Consider the following 21422-nt stretch of genomic DNA (forward strand, 5'->3'; position numbering starts at 1 on the left):
CAAGCAGACACTGTGCTGAGCATGGAGCTGGACATGGAGCTCAATCTCAGGACCAAGAGCCAAAACCAAAGAGTCAGACGCTCAACCAACTGAGTTACCCTGGCACCCCAATCTATGTATCTGTTTTTGTGCCAGTACCATACATTTGATTACTACAGCTTTGGAGTATAGTTTGAAATCAGGGAGCATACTAGTGCCAGCTGTGTTCTTTCTCAAGATTTCTTTGGCTATTCAGAGTCTTTTGTGGATCCAAACAAATTTTAGATTCCTTGCTCTAGTTCTGTGAAAAATGTCATTGGTGTTTTGATGGGGATTACAATGAATCTCTAAATTATTTTGGGTAGTATGGACATTTAGCAATATTAGTTATTCCAATCCATAAGTATGGAATATCTTATCATTTATTTGTGCCATCTTTGACTTCACTCATTCATATCTTATACTTTCCGGAGTTTGTGTCTTTCATTTCATTGGTTAAATGTATTACTATTTTATTCATTTTGATGCAACTATAAATGGGATTTTTTTTTTTATTATTATCTTTCTGATAGCTTGTTTTAGGGTAAAGAAGCACAATTTATTTTGATATGTTAATTTACTATCCTGCAACTTTATTGAATTCATGTATTAGTTTTAATAGTTTTTTGGTGGAGTCTTTAGGGTTTTCTATACGTGGTATCATGTCATCTGCTAATAGTGACAATTTTACTTCTTCCTTTCCAATTCAGATGCCTTTTATTTCTTTTTCTTGCCTAATTGCTGTGCTTAGGACTTCCAAAACTATACTGAATAAAAGTGGCAAGAGTGGGCATCCCTGTCTTGTTCCTGATCTTAGCTGAGTATGGTGTTAGCTGTGGGTGTCACACATTTCTTTGTATTTTCCACATAGCTTCTTTGTATTTTCCACATAGTCCACAGTGGACTGCTCATAATGGATGTTCCATAAATCCTTATTGTTAGTATTATACACAATGAATGGTATCATTACTATCTCAGCTTATAATATGTTGTGGTGAAAATGCCATGAGCATGATGGTAATAGCTAGTGATTAAGAAATTCCAAAGACAGCATCAGCACCTTGCAAGGTATCTTAATTTCATCCTTCAAACAAACAGACATGGTAAATATTCTGACTCTTATTTTACAAGTGAGGCAACTAAGGCAACTCATGTTCAGGAGGTTAAGCACATGCCCAAGACCCAGACAGAAAGGGTCAGAGTCGGCTATAAAATTCAGGCACAACAGACTCCAAAGTTGCATCCTGCCAGTCCTCATTTTTATATCTATAACCATTTTTCAGGAAGACTCATTGAAATGTGTCTTAGGCTAATTCTTTCTTCTGTGTTCCCATCACCACCTTTAAGTCTATACTTCCATCACTTCATATGCTGATTTCTAAAATATGCTTTTAGCCAAGTTGCTTCCCTACAGAATTTCTAACACTATATATTGTCTCCTATACACTGTAGCCAGATTCATTTTTCTTAAAATTTTCTCTTTTTATCATATTTTTTGCCTAGCCAACCAGCTACAAAATAAGCTTGACTAATTTTTTTTCAGTAGTTAATTTTGCCATCTCTAAGATGGAAATAATAGCACAATCTAGCTCACAAAATTGCAAGTATGTAATGGATACTTGAAAACGTGGCTCTGCTCAAAGAGTAAGTGCTTATACATTTTAGTTCTTATTATCATTTACGTCATATTTTGGAATTAGAATGGCCATGTTTAACATAATTTTAAAGAGAAAGAAAATGAGATGCAGATAAGAAATTTGCCAAAAATCAACCAATTAGAATTAGGTTTCAGAGTAAAATCCTGACCTATTGAATGCAATACTAATACTATTTTTTTTTTCCTGTACAAAAATCACTTGGCTCATCTTACCTACCTCTTTTCTTTCCCACTATCTGTCATCATGTCTCTCTTGTTTCACAGCATGATATGCTCATTTAATTTTTGTTGTTTCTGTTTTGAAAGCCGACTGAAACCTTTTTAGTTATGTTCTGTCCAACTTTCAGGTCTTGTTCAAATAACACTTGCTTCAAGATATTTACCACAGAATTTTCAGGTCAGACCTACTCTCCTATGCCTGACTTTCTCTCAGGTTTACTTTCTACATTATGCATTTATCATATAATTACATTGTACATTGTGTGTCTATAAATGTTTCATAGTGCATGATACTGATTTTAATTTTACCTAAGAAACTGTTAACACTCAAAATGGGTTGAAAGTAAAAAATTACTGCTGTCCTGTGGGGCTGAGACCTTCTCACCGTCATCCTAGCAAGACTTGGATTTTTATTCCACATGTCATTCCAGACTGTTTTGGAGCAGGCACATTTGAGATTCTGGGCTTTTACGTGAATGTGTGAGAGAGATTGTTTTTCAATACAGCTTGTTGTAACTATTCAAAAGTCAGACTTTTAGTTTTGCTAAAGCTCAATTTACTGCCTTTCCTAATTTGCTACTTCTCTCAAGATTTGTGTAATGCTGAAATGTGAAATTGTTTGTGTTCTAAAATGTATTTTCCAATGTGCCCAAAATGGCTGCCAGACTTCCCAGGACTTTTTCTTTCTTGTCTCATTGCATGGCAGCCATGTTTTCTCTTTTCATTTTATCTTTGCCTGAGATAGTAGAAAAGTTATATAGACTACTCTAGAGTTTGGGGCAACTTCCAGCAGAAGTTATAAAATGAATGCCCCCTTTCTGTAAACAAGTCATCTCTCTGATGCCTTCAGATAATATCATTCACCAATTTCCTCAGAGGTTTGTTGTTTAACCATTCTACGCTGACCATGGGTCAGCCCAGGACTACACAGTCAATAGAAACTGAAAAAATGTGTAATAGGAAATCATGGCAGTTATTACTTATCGTGAAATATATATTTTCCATTTGTAGATCCATTATTTTCACCTGTAAATTGTTGTAAGAACTTTTAAATTTATTTTCATTTTCTGACTATATTAGTTTTTAGAATAATGAATTCTTCAAGTTTCAAATCAGAGCATGAAATATTAGCATTATCTTCGGGTAATGGGATTCTGAGTAATTTTATAATGTATTATATGATATTTAAAAAAATAAATATGAAGTGATTTTATAATCAAAACAAAGCTATTTAAATTTGATAAAGATAAGACTTTCCAATGTTATATAGTTGAGGAAGCATTTCATCTTATGCATTTTAAATGTATCTCAGTAGTTTTTCCCTTGTTACAATATTGTAGAGACACCTTCTTGTACAATTTTCAATATATTAGCTCTTGGTAACATTGCTCATTTTCATCACATTTAGTCACAGCAGAATAAACTGAGAAATGTTAAATAGTTGTGTTTTTACTGACACACTGTCTATGGTCCCAAGACACCCCACTAATTGCTCAAGTGATATCCATTGTCTAATAGGGAAAGTCGTTAATGCCCAGGAAAAAACAAAACAAAACAAAACAAAAAAACAACTATCAAATTGCAAAAGTAGATCCTTCACTTTAAGTTAATCTGTAATTTCTTGAGAACTTGTTTGGAGGTTCTAGCAGGGGAGCGCAGCTACTCGTATACCCTTGACCGAAGAACGGTCCTCTCCTCTATCGGGGAAGGTCGTCCTCTTCGACCAAGCACGCAGCTTCGGGAGGGACGCACGTGGAGCGGTAAGGGAGGAAGGGGACACCCGCCTAGCCAGCCAGATCAGCTGAATCAACCCTGGCGATCAATGGGGTGACAGATGTCGCAGCCAGATTGCCCTCACATCCTAATCTGTAATTTCTTAAATCTTGACTATTAGATAAGACAAAAAAAAAAAAAAAAGTAATGCTTCCTGAGACTTCGATCTATCACAGAAAGAGGTAAATTTGACTTGCTTGTGAAAGAAGGTTGATCTGAATAGCAAAACTAAGCTGAGATGAGGATCCAACACCCAAATTCCAAGCCAAGACCCAGAGGAACAAAGGTATTAAAAACTTTGATTGGTTAAGGGGAATCTGAGAACCTGGAAAACACCTCAGAGAAATGACCAGAAAGATTACAATCTTGATTGATATATTCCTCTTCCATTGAGGTGATAAAGTAGTAGAACTGCAAGTCCTGAGAGATGGAGTGGTGGGTGGGATTACAGGCAGTATGTTATTTGCAGCACCACCCCACTGTGATGAAGAAAAACACCTGAATTGTTTCTAAAACATTTGAGAGAACCTTGCAAATGACTGAAAGTGAGTCACCAAGTTCAGTGTAGATTCAAAGAGTGGATGTAATGCACACTTAGACACCATGCAACAATGGGTGCAAATGAATGACGATGAGAACCAAGTGGGATCTTATCCTCAGAAGCTAGTGTGAACAGAGGATAATTCTGGATCCTCATTTCCCTAATGCTAGGGTCATATAAAATCACTTCTGGAGATCTTGACCTAGGAAAATGCTAAGTTAACTGAATAATTGCCCCAATGATACTAAGTGTTAAACCTGGTATGATTGAGTTTACCTTGATGCATCTCTGGAAATACCTGTTCTAGAGATATAAAACAGCTTTGCTCAACTCATTTGTGACCACAGACACAGATCCCAGTAAATCTCGGGCAGCTGAAACCCCTTATTTGCTCAAACCTCTTCCAAGGCTCTAGGAAGAGATCTAGCAATGCTCATATGTTTTAGTAAAATTGCAAAGTGAGATTTTAGCACAATTGCATAAGACAACTGCCTCTCTCTACTTGGACTTTCTTTGAGCACTTAAAAGAAAATACAGCTCAGTGGAGATTGCACTGAAGATACACATAGTTTGGACTTAATGGGATATAGCTCTATAGTTCACATCTCTTTCCATGAAGGGTTAAGAGGCACTAGCTTCCCATTATGCCAAAGCACATGTGTTTATAGAATGTGCAGCTTAGTTAAGAGCCATGTTGTGAGATGAAAAAGTCCTAAAGTACCTAGCACTGGAAATATGTGGGTGACAGAGGAAAATCAGGTTGAGAATACAGTCTGTGGAAACTTCTTCCAAACATCAGACATGTAAACATTTAACTAGAAGATTCAGTTTTCCCTGATAATTATTCAATAAAAAAGTTCTCTTTCTTTCTTTCTTTCTTTCTTTCTTTCTTTCTTTCTTTCTTTCTTTCTTTCTTTCTTTCTTCTTTGTTATTAGGTATATATGCAACAATACAGTACCTGTTACTATAAATGCACAATAAATAACATTTTTCTTTTTCAATTTACATAAAACAGAAATGATCAGAATCCCTGAAAATTTAGGCTGCAAACCTGTAGGTGTAACACAGAGTATGTCTATGTGCGAAGAATCACATGTTCTTCACCGTTTTGTAATAAATTGTGCTGTAGCATTACATTTCTCAATGAGTTGTGAAACTGAAAGAAACTAAACTTATCAAGAATTAAAACAAGTTTATTTCAATTATTTAGGAAAAAGCCTGAGATTTTGTAATACTGTCTACAGAAAATGATATAAAATCATTAATATATGAAGATGTTATAAGAAAGTATATAGCAGGGCGCCTGGGTGGCCCAGTGGGTTAAAGCCTCTGCCTTCAGCTCAGGTCATGATCCCAGGGTCCTGGGATGGAGCCCGGCATCGGGTTCTCCCCTAGGTGGGGAGCCTCCTTCCTCCTCTCTCTCTCTGCCCGCCTCTCTGCCTACTTGTGATCTGTCTGTCAAATAAATAAATAAAATCTTTATTTTTAAAAAAAGTGTATAGCCAAAGTTTTAGGGAATAAAGTGTTTATGGAGGTGTGTCTGGTAGTTTTTTAAATAAAAGTATTATGTTATTTTCATGAACTTTAAAATGCATGTGATATGTATCAACTTTATATTTTTTTAATTTTTTGATTTTTTCCTAGTTCAGAATAATGTTGATTTATAGATCCAACTTTGCATTTCTCATATTGTATTCTTTTTTCCTCAAGCACCTCCATCCCCCATTATATACCCTTCAAGCCTTTACACCTGACTGACCAGAAACAGGACTTTTTAAACTAATATTTTAATACAAACTCCATAAGAGCAGGGGTGGTTTTTCTTTTGCTCACCCTAAATGTGAAAACCCTCTCCAGGATCAGGAATATAAAAGGCATTCAATCAATATTTATCAAATGAATACAGGTTATTGTTTAAACTCTATTTTCAACTAAAGAAACCTAATGTTTTATTAGTTCTTTTTCAGTAGACTTGTTCCACCCAACTTGTTCCTATACTAAAAATTTCCCACAAATATCATGATATTTACATGTAAAAATTATTTAAAAATTCCTTGCTAAACTCTGGCAATTTGAAAAGGATTTACTTTCTGCAATAGTGAGGTATTCCGTTTAGAAAATATATAAACACAAGATATCCAGAAAAGTACAATATGAGACAAAGAGAGGAAAACCCAAGACAAAACAATAAAGATTATTATAAGCAGCACGGAAGGATGAGGAAAGACAAGAGTTGAAAATGGAGAATGGCTGAACTCAATTTTCCTTTTCACCTTAAGAAAAACTAAAAGAGGACATTAAAAAAATTAGCTTTCACATTTATTCAAATAGCCAATATTCTACAGGTAGATGTTTGAAAACCATCATCCTCATCCTTAATAGTATCTACCGAGTGACAAAGGCACCCTGAGAGATAAACAGTTAAAATGACAGGCGAGCCATGTGACACAGACATGAAAACAGGCAAGAATCACATGTTGCAAAACTGAAATACGAAATGAAGCTGTGATGTGTGAGCGACAGGACCAGATGTTCAGATGTCACTTGTTGAGACTGGTCTCCACAAGCCAGACTGAACAAACCATGGACATTTTAAATTTGGGGGCACTGGTACTATCGAAATACAATTGAAGAGGGTTTTAAGCTTTTATAGTAGCTCCCATTTGTCCTACTTTAACTTGAGATTGTGCTCTGGAATTTTTTTTTTTGTAATAGTGATGATATCACACACAAACTCATGCAAATACCACAAATGATGATTAAAGTTTAGAAAACCAACTTTTTTCAATTGCTAGAGTATATTGGCTCATTTCCCTCCCCCACTCAAGATTCCTTGAATTTATTCTGCTCTTTGGTGCTAAAGGAAGTGTTGTCCATATTGCTTACCAAAACTGTTAGCTCCCTCTGTGCTTGTAGGACCCTACACAGAAAGAGAATTCTTTCTCTTTTCTTTCTTCCCACCTCTTTCTCTTTCAAATCCTATATTTATATGTATAAACGTACATGTATCTTTTTATGAATCTACCTGTTCAGTAGCTTCTAATGAAAGTCAGTTTTCATTTAATTTTATAATTTTTTTCTAAACGTAAATCTTTCTAACTATTTATTCTGTTACTTCGGATAGTTTATTTAACCCATTTATAATTAACAATTCTTTAAATCTTTTAGCATACAATTATTCAAATCAGCCTAAATTATGCAAATAACCTCACAGTGAAGTATTCTAGTCATGTGATATTGATTAGCTCATTTCTGTTTCAGCAAAATGTGCCTTAATAAAATAGGGATAGTATTATCTACTGTTTAAAGTTGTCAAGTATAAATCAGGCAATACCGATGAAAGTAAAGCATTTGGAGTTTTTTGGGAATAAGGCTGTGTAATATTTGAGACCCCATTAGTGATAATTTAATTAAGATATTAACCCTTATTGAGCATCTGCTGTATTTTTAAGATACACATATTAAATTCTTTACAGAGATCTTTGTACTTAATCCTCAGAACTCTAAAACATAGGCACTATTTATTGACCCTGTTTTTCTGATAAATAAATTGAGATAGTTGAAATAAATTGTCTAAAGATAGTGCAAGTTGATTTTAGATTAAGTAATTGAACCTTGATCAATCTAATTGAACTCTGATCAATCTAAGTGTTTCCCAATTTAGGATGCCCAGATGAATTCAATTATTTCAATAGTTATACTATTGTCTGAATGTGTATTAGAGACAAGTAGCATATTTAACCCATGATTCACAAATATGATTTTGAGACTGAGAGTATGGTAGGCATATAAATTGTAAGTGAATGAATTGAAATATAAATATGAAGTAATAGGATAGATGATACTTAGATATGGCAAAATGAGGAAAGTGAAATGCTAGTAACTACACTTTGGGAAATTCTGCAGGAACCTGTGATGCATCTCTAATCAGTTGTAGCATTGACAAGGGGGTTCTCTTCAGAACTGGTAGTGGGGGAGACTGGTAAGTTTATATTTAATATTTTCCCCATTCTAGGAACTTCTTATTAGGGTTGTGTCCTCATGATACTCTTGGGCTAATGAGGAACCATTCTCTATGTATTTCAAATTAGGTTCCTCTCTCCAACCTCTCTGACATATGTTCATTACTTAAATGCCACGCTTCTGGGCAAACTGTCAAACAAGTTTCTTCTGTAAGTTAACTTTTTACTGTGGTGGCAGCCTTTATAGCTTAAACCCCAGTAGTGAATAATTATGGTTATTTCAGGCATTGTGTCACAGCCAGAGTTATTTCCAAGTAGGGAGGCTGGGTCCTTTTGATTCTCCCTAAATCATTCCAGGTAATTGTGATGCCAGACTGGTCGTGAAGGTGACTCTCCTTTCATTACCAGTGGGAGTCATATCATTTTGAAGTATATGTTTGCTTTATCTCATGACAAAGAAATAAGAAAGGGAAGTTTCATGACAACTTTATACAATTATTTAATTTTAAGCCTCATCAACAACTGTGAAGATTTATTGAGCACTGGCTGTGTACCAGCCATTATTCTAAGCACTGGGGATATCAAAAATGAAGGTATAGCTCCTGCTCTTAGATACTTTATTATTGAATGCATGTGTGGGGAATGAGATAGGGTAGGAGTAGCAACCAGGGCTTAGGGAAAGACAAAGAAATAGACAATTTTATTGTAGCATTATAAACTTTATGATAGCTTTCCTCAAGTGTCTCTTAGTATAAGAAGAGGCATCATCTCATCTAGGCTAAGGATCTTAGAGAAGGCTTTTTGGAGGAGGCATGGTCTGAGCTAAGTCTTCAAGGAAAGGTAAGGGCTTGCCAAACAAACAAGGAGAAAGAATATTTAGGGCAGAAGGAATAGCATGGGCAAAACATGGGAAAAGAAGGAAGCTATCACCTTTGGGGAAAAGCTAATGGTCAGGTGGTAAAGATTATCTTAAACTGGGATTTAAATCCACACTCTTTACTCACTGCTATGTGATGCTATATGCTTCTTTCAGGCTAAAGCCTCAGACTATGGGGATGTGATCAGCAAATGCACCCCTTGACATTGAAGCTAATAGTCATTAATATAAAACTGATGAAACATACTATTGCATTTAATGGCTCACTATTTACAATCCCCAATCTCTCAGAAAGATGCTATTTAAAATGTAATGAGTGTAATATACAGTAAAATCCACATGAATTTATTTATTCATTTATTCAATATTTGTTGAATGAAGTACTTGTTATATGTTAGAAAATTGTGCTGATGTAGAGAGGCAACGATAAGCAAGCCATGCACTGTGCATCCAAACACATGATGATATCATAACAAAAATATTCTGCCTCGAGTCTGAAACACAAGAGACAAACAGCAAAAATAGTTCAGCGTAATATTGGCCTTCCTAGAGGAATGGACTGCTCTTATAGGTACTTGGCTCTGCTTAGCAGGCTTACCCATATGATAAAAGTGGGCATATATCAATCATGGTAAGACAATTGCATATAACATCCTTATTTTGATTCCACGCTTATTAAACATTTTTCCATTTTTATTTACTTTTTGACTGGCTTAATAAACCCTATTTCTCAGTTTGTCCATTAGTCAAAGAGATGATTTGTGTTGAAAGAACACACTAAAGAAAGGGGTCACAGGAAACTTCCTCTACCTTTTGTTTTTTTCCCCAGGCACTTGGAAAACTGAACTCCATCTTTGGCAAATCTAACTCTCCTTTCCTTAAATATGTCTCCTGCAGCAAATGAGATGCAGTATGGTACAGGGAATCAAAACCAAACAAAACAAAAAACAACTTTCTGACAGTAATTTTACTATTCTATGTAGGAGTAAGATATATTGACAAAAAAACAGGTGTAGATCTCTTGGCTGTTCTAAACCCTATTCTCAATAATATTATATTATGTCTGATCAACCAGGCACTTATGATTTGGTGCTTATAATGGAACTCTGAGGCTTTATCACAGTACTGATGTGGTATTAAACTGATTCAAGACAATTTATTGATCAAATATTGGGTATAGAAGGAATCAGCTAAAAGGGTAGTCAGTCTTCGTGGTTTATCCAGTGAGCAACTATCTTTCTTTTAATCTTATATTAACTGCACTAGGCAGTTTATCAGGCGGCATTCAAACATGGAAAATAGAACAGCACAAAACTTCCCAGGTAACCAGAGTCCATCACCAATACATGTATTAGTATGTATCTCTAAACAATGTCTCTTTAAAGAAATGAAAACATAACCTCAGTGCCAGTTAACAGGATACACCTGTTTTTGTTTTGTCAATACATCTTAGACAGTTTACATTAGCTCCTTAATATCCCTGAATATTTACTTACTGTTCAAATTTCCAATTGTCCCCCATATGTGATTTTTCTTAACACTTGTTTAAATAAGATTGAACTAAGGGCTACACATTGCAATTAGATGTTACATTGTTTAAACATTTTTTAATCTGTAAGGTTCCCCCTCAATTTTGATTATTCACTTGCAATTTAAACACTGGAAAAAAGAACCTTGGTGCTGACTGCAGCCCTATAGTGTTACTTCACATGCTCATCAGTCATCTTTAATTTCCATTAAATTAACATTCTCAACTAAATTTCCTCAAAATCAAGTTTTTCTTTCATTTTCATTATTTTTTGGCAAGATTACTTCATGGTTGTATGTTCTATTGTGCGGTAATGAAATCCTAGTCATCCTTCTTTCTGTAATGTTAGCAGCTACAGATGCTTAAAGCCTACATCTAAATCACTTATACATGAATTAACTTACCTTAACTATGTTTGAAAAAAAAAAAATCTTGGATTCTTCATACCCCCATCAACTGAATATAGAAAAGCAAAACAAAACAAAAAAAACCTGATGCATGTGGTATTCCTTCTTCTAGAGACTGATTCATTGATCCATCGATAGGGAATTGTAAAGGACATATTTGATAAATCAAAGCCCTAGAGAAGACAGAAAATTGAGTGGGATTAGAGCATTAACCAGAAGAACAAGACTTGGTTAAAAAAGATTATTCCTTTCTCAGAGACAGTAAAATGGAAAAGAGAGGGAGAAGCTAAGAGTGATTTTAGAAATGAAAAAAAGGTGGAAGATGAGTATTTGCATATAGGGTGACCTTAATTTCTCAGTAAATTAGGAAGTAATATCATTCCCCCTTCCTATCATACCAATAACATAGTTTTCTTAACTTAGTAAACTCCCTTGTCAGCCATAATCTATTGATCACATTTCCTCTGCTGGTGTTCTTTAAGATGTCTGGAAACTTTTCTACTCACTCCTGACAATATTAATGAAATGGTTCCATTAAAACACAAATTAGGCTAATATTTTGTTGAATTAATTTATTTAGATTGAGTCTGATTACTTAGGTATCATAATAATCAGCCTGGAAGCATTTGAATAAAATAATCCAATTAATTTAAGAATTCTTCATTTGCTCTTATATTCCAGATAAATGAAAAAAAAATTAATTTAACCCATTAATGTGGTATTAGCAGCATGGCATGTCAAAGGGAGATACAGAACAAACACAAATGTCACTCATAAGAACTTTCACTAGAAACATGATCAAGTTATTCACATTCATAATTTTCTGAATAAAGTTGTGTCATGTGGGCATTATTATTATTATATTTAAAGCAATTATTACTCTGAAGTGAAATTCTGATTTTTTAACAATTTTGAAACAGCTAATTTTTATCCTACTTCTATATTTTTAAATTTTTATCCTACATATGCATTAGTGAATACTGTTATATATCAAATCACTTTATTTTCCTCAAAAGCTATATTAGGAGATCTATAAATGTCAATAAATTAGTACATTGATCTTGGCCCCCCGGTATATTCTCTCAGGAAAACTCAATAACAATGGTGTGGTAGAGCATAATGAGATGAAAATATTTATATAGACTTTGGTATAGCTGTAACCTTTTTTTAAAAAAGATTATTTATTTGAGAGAGAGAGAGAGAGAGCACAGGTGGGAGGGGCAGAGAGAGAGGGAGAAAGACTCTCATGCAGGCTCTAAGCTGATCGTGGAGCCTGACTTGGGGCTCAATCTCATGACCCATGAGATCAGGACACTGGGATCAGGATCCTGAAATCAAGACTTGAGCAGAAACCAAGAGTCTGACACTTAACAAACTGTGCCACCTAGATACCCTAACTGTAACCATTTCAGACCAGAATCATCCATGCCAATCTTTATCAGAGTTGAGATCCAACCAAAATAAAGATCAAGCTACAGAAGGAACATACCAGCTTCACACGATTTAAGTATCTTGCAGTTATAACTTGCAAAATGATACAGCATATTTTCCTGAACCAAAGAATCATAGGAGTTCTGAGTGAGTGCCCTGTGATTAAAAATTTCACTACCTACTTCAGAAACCCAGGGCCTCCCTAAGCTGTATTTTGAAAATCCATACCTACCCCAGAAGTGTCACTGCTTCCTGGTAGCTTAGTAACATGACAGACATGGGGAGTGGAGCACAAGTATTCTTTTAATTTGAGGACCTAGTGAGAGAAATAATGCCTGATAATCCATTAATGGTAAGTCATATGCAAGGAGTCAGATCTGCAAGCCAGGGGGAAAAGTAGATACACATACCCAAGGAGGTCAGTGTAGGTGATTTAATTCATTAATTAAAATATTAGCCTAAATTATGTCTTTTATCACCATTGCTGGCTTTGGCAGCCATTATCAACACTCCTGCAAATCTCTGCCTCTTCATTCTTATGGGAGATGTCTTATGAAAGTCCAAAAACGAGTAGTCATCTAATTAGAATGGGCATCAGATTTGCTAGAATGTTGGATTCTGAATCACCTTTCTGCTGTGCCCTAGAGCTTCTTGGCACAGAGAGAGAGAGAGAGAGAGAGAGAGAGAGAGAGAGAATGAGATGTTTCTTCTCAATTCCTCTCCTTTCTTCGTATCTCCCTCACTAATTCCCACAAGAAAACGAAAATGAGTCAACAGCATAACCTCATGGTCAACAGTGTCTCTTCAGAGAGAAAAATGAATCTTTATAAAGGATATTGGGAGCAGCCAATATATGTGCTCATCTTGTTGGCTATGAACAAATGGTGTCACAGAAATGCTCAACCTCAATCCTAGGCCCTTCTTCTATAGATCTAAGAATCTAAAGGCTCAGGAACATCAAAAAAATCAGAAGCCAAAACGAAGTTTTCTGTATTTGTGAAAGTCTTTGTTCCTTATTTTTTAAAGGAAACACTTCTGCAATCATTCATAATTTATTTTAAAAGAGATGCATATGGCCTGCTTGAAGGACAGCTACTTGGAATACATCTGCACTTGATTTTGCTCCCCCCCCCCTGCCCCCACACACACGCTATTGAAAGTCTCTGCTTAGCCAAGCCCTGTCATTAACTTTATTTGATCATTTCTGATTTAGTAACTAAGAACCACTTGGTACCAAGATGCAATCTTTCTTTATCCACTGGAGCTCTGGGGCAAATGGATTTATGAAGTTGTTTTAAATTATATTCATTTTTGTTAGTGTATTAGAAAAAGAGGAATAAAAACCACACTGAACTATATACATTCTCGCTTTCTTGTCCAAATGGTTTGTTGCAAGGAGACTATAAGACTACCTTGGGCTATTTTTAATTTCTTTTGTTTGTTGCTATGTTTTTGGCCTTCGTATGTTTTTATTAAGTGTAATATTATCTGCTTTGCCTGGCTCCTCGAAGCAGCAGCCAGACCATAACAAAGTGAGTGCTGAGAAACACTGTCAACAAGATCAAGATATATACACAAATATGTGCTGCCATCAGCCTTCCTTCACCACAGGAAATTATTTACGAAAAAGAAGCAGAGTGCCTTGTTCAAAGCCAACCTATGGCCACAGATGCCCTCATTATTGCTACTTGCAAAGCTGCTGTCCCCACCTGGCTTTTTCCATCCTTCCTTTTTCCTATAATGCTTTCTCTTCTAGCTTTATCACGGTTGCATAGACCCTGACACCAACTCTCCCTCATGGATGCTTATTTGTTTGCTTATTTGTTTTCATTTCTTCTTGTATCTCCTTAATTGCATTCTTCCTCATTTACCCCAGATCGTCTATTATTTTTTCATTATCTTCCTCTGCTTCTTCATTCTACCATTCCAGCCAGTGGAGGTAATTCTTTGTAATTTTTTTTTTTTTTTTTTTTTTTTTTTTTTTGTCAGAGAGAAAATGAAGTGGTTTGTGTATAGGTGGGAAGAAGGGGAGACTTTTTGAGATGTTTAGCTTTCACTACCCAACAGCTGAGCCAAAAATATTTTGATCTTCTGTGGTGAGATGAAACCTCTGTATTGTCAGCTCAGCCTTCTTGCATTGGAAGCTCCCTAGTGTCCCTCACTTTCTCGCACTTGTTCAATTCTAGGTGCTACTATAAAGGGATTTTACCCATCAAATTATTATCCCCAATCAACTGAGGTTAAGGTAGAGAAATTATCAGGTGGACCTGACCTAATCCTATGTGCCCTTAGATCTGAGTCTTGTGGTCAGAGACAGAGGAAGTCAGAGATTCAAAGTCAGAGAGACATGTTCCTGCTGGCTTAGGAAAAAGCAAACACTGTAAGGAACTGTAGGTGGCCTCCAGGAGCCAAGAGTGTTCCTTGGTCAACAGTTAGTAAGAAAATGGGGACAAACCTACAACTAAAAGGAACTGATTCTCCCAACAACCTTAATGAGCTTGGAAGAGAACACTAAGATGGGAGTGACAGTGTGACTGATACTTGGTTGTAACCTTGATTGCCACCCTGTAAAAACCTGGACATAGAACCCATCTATACCATGCTCAGACTTCTGCCCTACAGAAAGTGTAAGATAATAAATTTGCATTGCTTTAAGCCACTAAGTTTATGATAATTTATTACACAGCAATAAAAATTAATACATTCTTCATAGACCACTTGCAAAGAAAGCAAGAATATATCGTGTATCTGCTTTTGCTTGATCGGGCCTTTGTCTGCTAAGTTTTTTTTCATCTGCTGAAATTATTTTTAATAAAAAATCCCAGAAGGAAAGGACAGAGTCTTAAAAAAGCTGTTTAATTGCTTACTAGTGTTTATATCTACAGGTATAGTTAATATAGATGTTGAAATAAATTATTATCAGTCTCTCAAGGAATTCAGGATACAGGAAAATATCAACAACTGATTGTAATTATAACATTATAAGTATTCATTGATTTTTACTCTTGGATACTTAACACTATGCTTATGTTTGTTTTAAAATTACTATTTCTAAGCTCCTTAATGGAATGCTTCAAAATATTATAGGAAGGTGAAAAGTTGGACTTAACAAAACTCCTTCCCTTTCTCTTCTATTTTGGTCCTTAATGATGGAAATATACAGCCACTGTGTTGAAAATAATGGAACCTGGTACTTGAATTTTTTTTTTTCTCAGTATAAAGTCTTCTGTTAACCATTGCCTCTTCATTGTATGATATAGCTGACAACTACCACACAATTTCCTCTTTTTACTTCTTAATAAAGCCCTTTTAGCCCAGAGAGTCACAATATATCTAGTCCTCAAGGGGAGATTTTGATTTTTTTTAAGCCAGTTAGAGAACGCCTTTCGCTAATCTAGAAATCGGCAAGTGAATTAAATTTTCTCATTCACATTGAAAAGAAGGAATAGTTTCTAGGTTTAAGGGAGAAATCTCCCCTTTTGTCTCCTGCTAGCATAAATAAGAATTAATATTGCTCAGTTTATCATTAGCAGCCATCTCAAAGCCTTAAGGCCAGCCAGCCTTAGAAGGTAGCTGAGAACAGCAGAGGATAAAGAAGAAAGGGACCTGGATTCTTGATTAAATTGAACGTTTCATTATAACATACTTGGATCCCTCTCCCTCTGGACTTTCAGTTCTATTAGGTAATAATTTTTTTTGTTGATTTAGCCACTTTGAGTTGGGGGTTTTCTGTCATCTGCAGCTCTAATATTCCAACAGATAACATAAGAGATCAATGCTCACTGTCAAGATGCTGTTTAAACTTGAGCTGAACCTTATTCTCAAATGTAAAGCATCTCAAAGTCCTGTGGAATTTCATCTCTAGTTTCCCGGGCAACTATCACACGTCAGTCATGGATGTTCCGAAGCACACAGGTAATATTCCATCTCATCACCTCAATTTTAAATCTGGAGAAAGACAAATGAAATGGGTGCCGATAAATCCTCAAGGCTGCAGAGATAAAAGAAAAGAATGAAAATCCAGGAGGCAAAGGCAAGTAAACAATCCACTCTGCTATCTAATCTCCCTTCTTCCACTCTGTTTTTATTTCTCCTTTTTAATGCTGCCATGAGTGATGTAAAATTAGATATAAATTTTCTTGGAGGTTAAGTCCTTTTTTTCTCCATTAATTTCCAGGACACACTTGACCCTTACATACAGGAAACACTACCTCTTCCAAAGAAAGATTCAACAATTCCAAATTCATTGTCTAAGATCCTTTGTACTCTTTGTTCCACATCATAAGAATAAAATTCAATCTTAGACCTAAATGGGTATAATAGACTTTAATAAAAACAATTTAAATGCTAATATTCTAACTCTCTAAACATCTCTTCAATAGGACTGCATTATATACTAAATGATGGAAATAAAATTGAAAGATTAATATTTGTTGAATTTTGTAATGCTGTTTTTCATCAGAGCCAATAAGTTGGAGATAATTTCAAGCCATGGCTGGTAGCTTTGTTCATCGTTGCTTCCAACAGTAACCAAATGAGAGTTTCATTATTTATGTCACGAAAGAAATCTCTTGAGACAAACCTTTCAGAAGATCCAAGGACATGTACATACCCAAGAACTACTCGGCTGGAAACCCAGAGAGTGAGAGTCATCCTTCCTCACCTGAAATGTTCACTGGCTTCATCCTGGATTCTTAGCTTCTACTTCTCACCTGCTACCATCTCCTGTCCACATAGTAGCCAAGTGCTCCTGCTAATTACATAACAGAACATCCTCTCTGCTCAAAGCCTCCAACAACTTTTCATCTCAGAAAAGTATGACCCCCAAATCTCCATGGAATCTGACCTTCCTGTTATCCTGGTTGACTTTATATTGTGCCCTGTTTCCCTTCTCAAAATCCACCCCATCCACTCTGGCTTCCTTGATAACTGCAAATGTCAACCATGCTTCCACTTGGTGGCTCTTCACTTACGTCTGCTTTACCTTTGGCTTGGCTCACCCACTTCAATCAGATTCCTACTAAAATGTCCCCTGATCTATTTAGATACCTTGATACCTTCTACCTTGCTATACAAACAGCACCTGTTCATTATGTTCTATCCCCTCACCATGTTTTCTTGTTTTTTTTTTTCCCACTGTATTTGTCATCTCTGGACATAATACATAATTTGTCATCTGTTGTCCCCAGTTAGAATACAAGCTCCATGATATTAGGAATTTCTCTTTATTCATCACTATATCCCAGCACCTGGACCAGTGCCTGGCACTTGGTAGGAACTAAATAACTATTTCTTAAATAAGTAAATGAATTTTAATTTTGTAAAAGTTGTAAAGAATATTCACAACATCCATATAGAATACTGCTTTAACGAAAGCCGTTTTATCCTTTAATTCTGCATAATGACATTTTTTCTAGTTCATTTGGGTTTTTAAGTCATTTATTTTTAAAAGAGAAGTATATATTCATTGCAGAGAGATATGTATGTGCACCCATGTATAAAAATGCAAAAAAAGGGAAACAAAATGTAGCTATAATTTCACCCACAGAGAGGCAATCACTAGTACAAACTATATAAAAAGAAGCTATTTTCATTTCCTATGAAACAATTTAAATTAATATTTTTGTTCCATGAAGTGAAATAATTTCAATTTTTCTTAAGAAACAGACTGAAACTGTCACAGAATCACCAACTGTATTTAGCACACTGTTAGCTTGATCATTCACAAAGAATAGATATTTCAGATTGTCTTGACTGGGAGTAGACTGAAATCTCATCACTATTAGACCCATTACCAGTTTTAGCAGTTTTCTAGAAAGTAGACTTTAAGAAAACATCAACAGAACATCAAGATGTTAAAACAAATCTTAAAAAATGTGAACTTCCTCTAGCATTTCATTCAAATAGTTATAAGTGGGACAAAACAGTAATTACCCTCCCAATCACCACCCAGATATTTTGGAACCAATTAAAATGTCACTTTTGTAGGAAACTCAAGGCCCTACACCTTTTGTTCAAGGTACTGTTATCTATGACTCAAATATAATTTCATGTAATTACATACTGCATATATATGTATATATAATAAAATGAAATTTACATTATGTCATTTCTGGCACTGTGGCCACAACTGTCAATTTATATGTAATTGACCAAGTCGTGATCATTTATTTTTCCTTTAATCTTATACTATATATAGCAAGTATTTCCAAAATGTCAATACTCTAGTTAAATTTTAACCTTTGTATTCATCTACCTAAGAAAATTAAAACCTTAAAATGAATTAACCTCCATTTACCCATCAATAAAGTTCTAATTATGTAATGTGATAAGCATGTAAGTTCAAGATATGTAATGTTATAATGCTTTCAGACTCTTGTTTCATTTAAATTTTCAAATAATTTTATAACATGTTTTTAAGCAAAATGATTTTTTCTTGTTGTTGACATTCCACAATTTATGTATGTGTCTATAACTCCCTAGTAATAATACTCCCTGTGGAGGAGCTCCTAAAATGTTACTAGGAAAAACAACAAAAAAAGCCATGACTTGCTAACATGCAGAGTCAGTAGCTTAGGAAAGATTCTTCCCATACTAGGCATAGTGTGTTCTAACTGAATCAGTGCCAAGTTTAAAATTTGAAAAGTCGGAATGTTCTTTGACTTTCATCAATTTGGAGACTTTATTTTCCAAAATTTAATGGTAATCTCCATCTTACTAATATTCACTCAGAGAATAGGAAAACCCAGAAATGCACAGAGCACATTTCTGTTTGATATGCTTAAAACTAAAAATTTAGCCCTAGGTCCTTAGAGAAGACACACCATCTAAAACCATTGAGCAAATGAATGAGAAATTTAGGTTAAGGTTTGAGCTTCCTTTATGCGCTTTATCATGATGTTACAGGAATATATTGTACCTCCAACTCCCCAAATAGATGCCACATGATAAACTATTGTCCAAAAGCATCTAAAAGTTAGTGATAACATTGACTCAGAGTATGCATAGATTTACTACCCTTACATATTAAATCTATATTTATTGATTGATGACCACTTCATATTAAGCAATCTTCTAGGGATCTTCTAGGGACAGGGAGACCAAAGCCCTGTCAATCAAACAGCTTATATCCAATCTCCATCTCACAAAATCCAAAATTTAACAAATATGTACCAGGCTTCTCAGAGTAGAGAGATGTTTTTCAAAGGGCTGAAACAAATATGAAAGGCAATTAAAATATATCCATACTTGTACCATCAACATTTTTCCTAAGCATCACCTGAAGGCACTTATAAAATGCAGATTCCTTGGCCCATTTGTCACGGAATCCATCAGAACACAGCCCAGACACACACTCCATTGTCAAGAACTGGAAACCAGCAGCAAAGGGATTAAAAGAAATTCCCCAAACTCTCTCCTTTCCCCTTCCCATTCCTTTGTCAGCCTGAATCCCAGCCCCTCTGATGCCTCTCTCCCTTCTACTTCGCAGAGCTGAAAATGTTGTTCAGCCTGATGTAATAATGATAACTATAATCATACAAATTGCATATTCCACTCAGCATGGTGCCGCACAGAGAATTGATGGCCTTGTGCAGGGCAGTCATGTATCAAAGCTGCAGGACCTGTGTAAAATTCAGGAAATGCCAGTGCTCTCCTTCAGTTTATGTTCCCTGTAACCTTGCGGTCTCTCTCAGCTGGTGTACCAGAGAGCAGGTAATCCATCAAAAAAGAAACATCATAAACTACCCTTCTGCCCTCCAAAGTACCTCTTTTTTTCCCTCTTCTACTTCTGATTTCAAAATCAAACTTGGAAAGAGTTCTGAAGTAGTATGGAATGCTCAGGGCTTTCAGAATTCTGCCCCCGGAGTTCAGGTCCACAGCCTGTCCCAACTAAGTTTATCTTTTTGGAGAGATTCCTGCTCTCAAGACACAGGACTAGTCCAGAGAGCAATCATGAATTCCACAGAAATTGCATTGCATGGTAAGGATCGTTAAGTTGTCTGGATCAATTCACAGTATTTGACAATACCTGTGCTCTGGTCTGTGGAGGCCAGCACTTGTAGACGCTATCTTTATATACGTAAGCGTGGGAGTGCCCGTGTGTAATCTTCCCTTTATGCTTTGGAAAGGGGAACAGTAAGGTCCAAAAAAGACATACAGGAAAAAAAGGCAGCATCTGTCATAGAGATATCAAAATTAAAACAACTTCTAATGTTCTTAGCAGTTTAGAGCAAGCACAGACTTCATTATTGGTGCAGCTCTTTTTCTATCACTTTGCAGTGATCCTCAGAGCCAGGACCCATCATTTCCCAGGGAGACAGTTTTGTCTTTTTGAAAGCAAGAGACCCTTATAATTTTTATTAGGATATAAAACCCAACTATTTTCCTGGAAGGGTTTCCATTTTTTTACGTATACTGAATCTTCTAATAGACTGTCTCATGTTCTTTGTTCTTTTTAATTCATTATTCTATCACTTTCATTTTCTACATCATTCTTAAAGTACAATTATTATGTTATGCTTGATGTATAATAATCAAAAGGGACATTGGACACGCATATCTTAACACACCTTTGGTTTAGTATTTGTGGACCAAAGATTGGTTTTTGTCTGTTTTTTTTTTTTTTAATGGAGAAATAATTGACATATTTCTCTGTATTAGGTGTGCAGCATGGTGGTCTGATTTCTATCTATTGTGAAATGATTAGTGTGATAAGTTCAGCTAACATCCATCTTCTCATATAGATACAATACAAAGAAAAGAAGGTTAAAAAAGGGAAAAAAATTCTCCTTGTGAGGAGAACTATTCAGATTTACACTCTTAACTACTTTCCTGTATATCATAGAGCAGGGTTAGCTGTAGTCATTGTGATGTACATTACATCGCTAGCACTTATTTACTTTTACCTGGAATTTTGTACCATTTAACACCTTCCTCCAATTTCTCCCACCACTACCCTGTGCCTCTGGTAACCACAAGTCTGATCTCTATTTCTCTAAGTTTGTTTT

The 21422-nt window shown here is 35.5% G+C and overlaps 1 long non-coding RNA gene across 1 annotated transcript; it reads right to left on the reverse strand.

The window, feature by feature from the left end:
* Window positions 1-9451: 9451 nt before the first annotated feature.
* Window positions 9452-16261, reverse strand: LOC309862613. Its single transcript, XR_014310609.1, has 3 exons — window positions 16198-16261; window positions 10981-11156; window positions 9452-9542 (listed from the first exon to the last, which is right to left on the reverse strand). It is a non-coding gene; the product is annotated as an uncharacterized lncRNA (long non-coding RNA).
* Window positions 16262-21422: the final 5161 nt, after the last annotated feature.

This window comes from Mustela nivalis (genome assembly GCF_964662115.1).
Source record: "Mustela nivalis genome assembly, chromosome: 1".
Lineage (NCBI taxonomy): Eukaryota > Metazoa > Chordata > Mammalia > Carnivora > Mustelidae > Mustela > Mustela nivalis.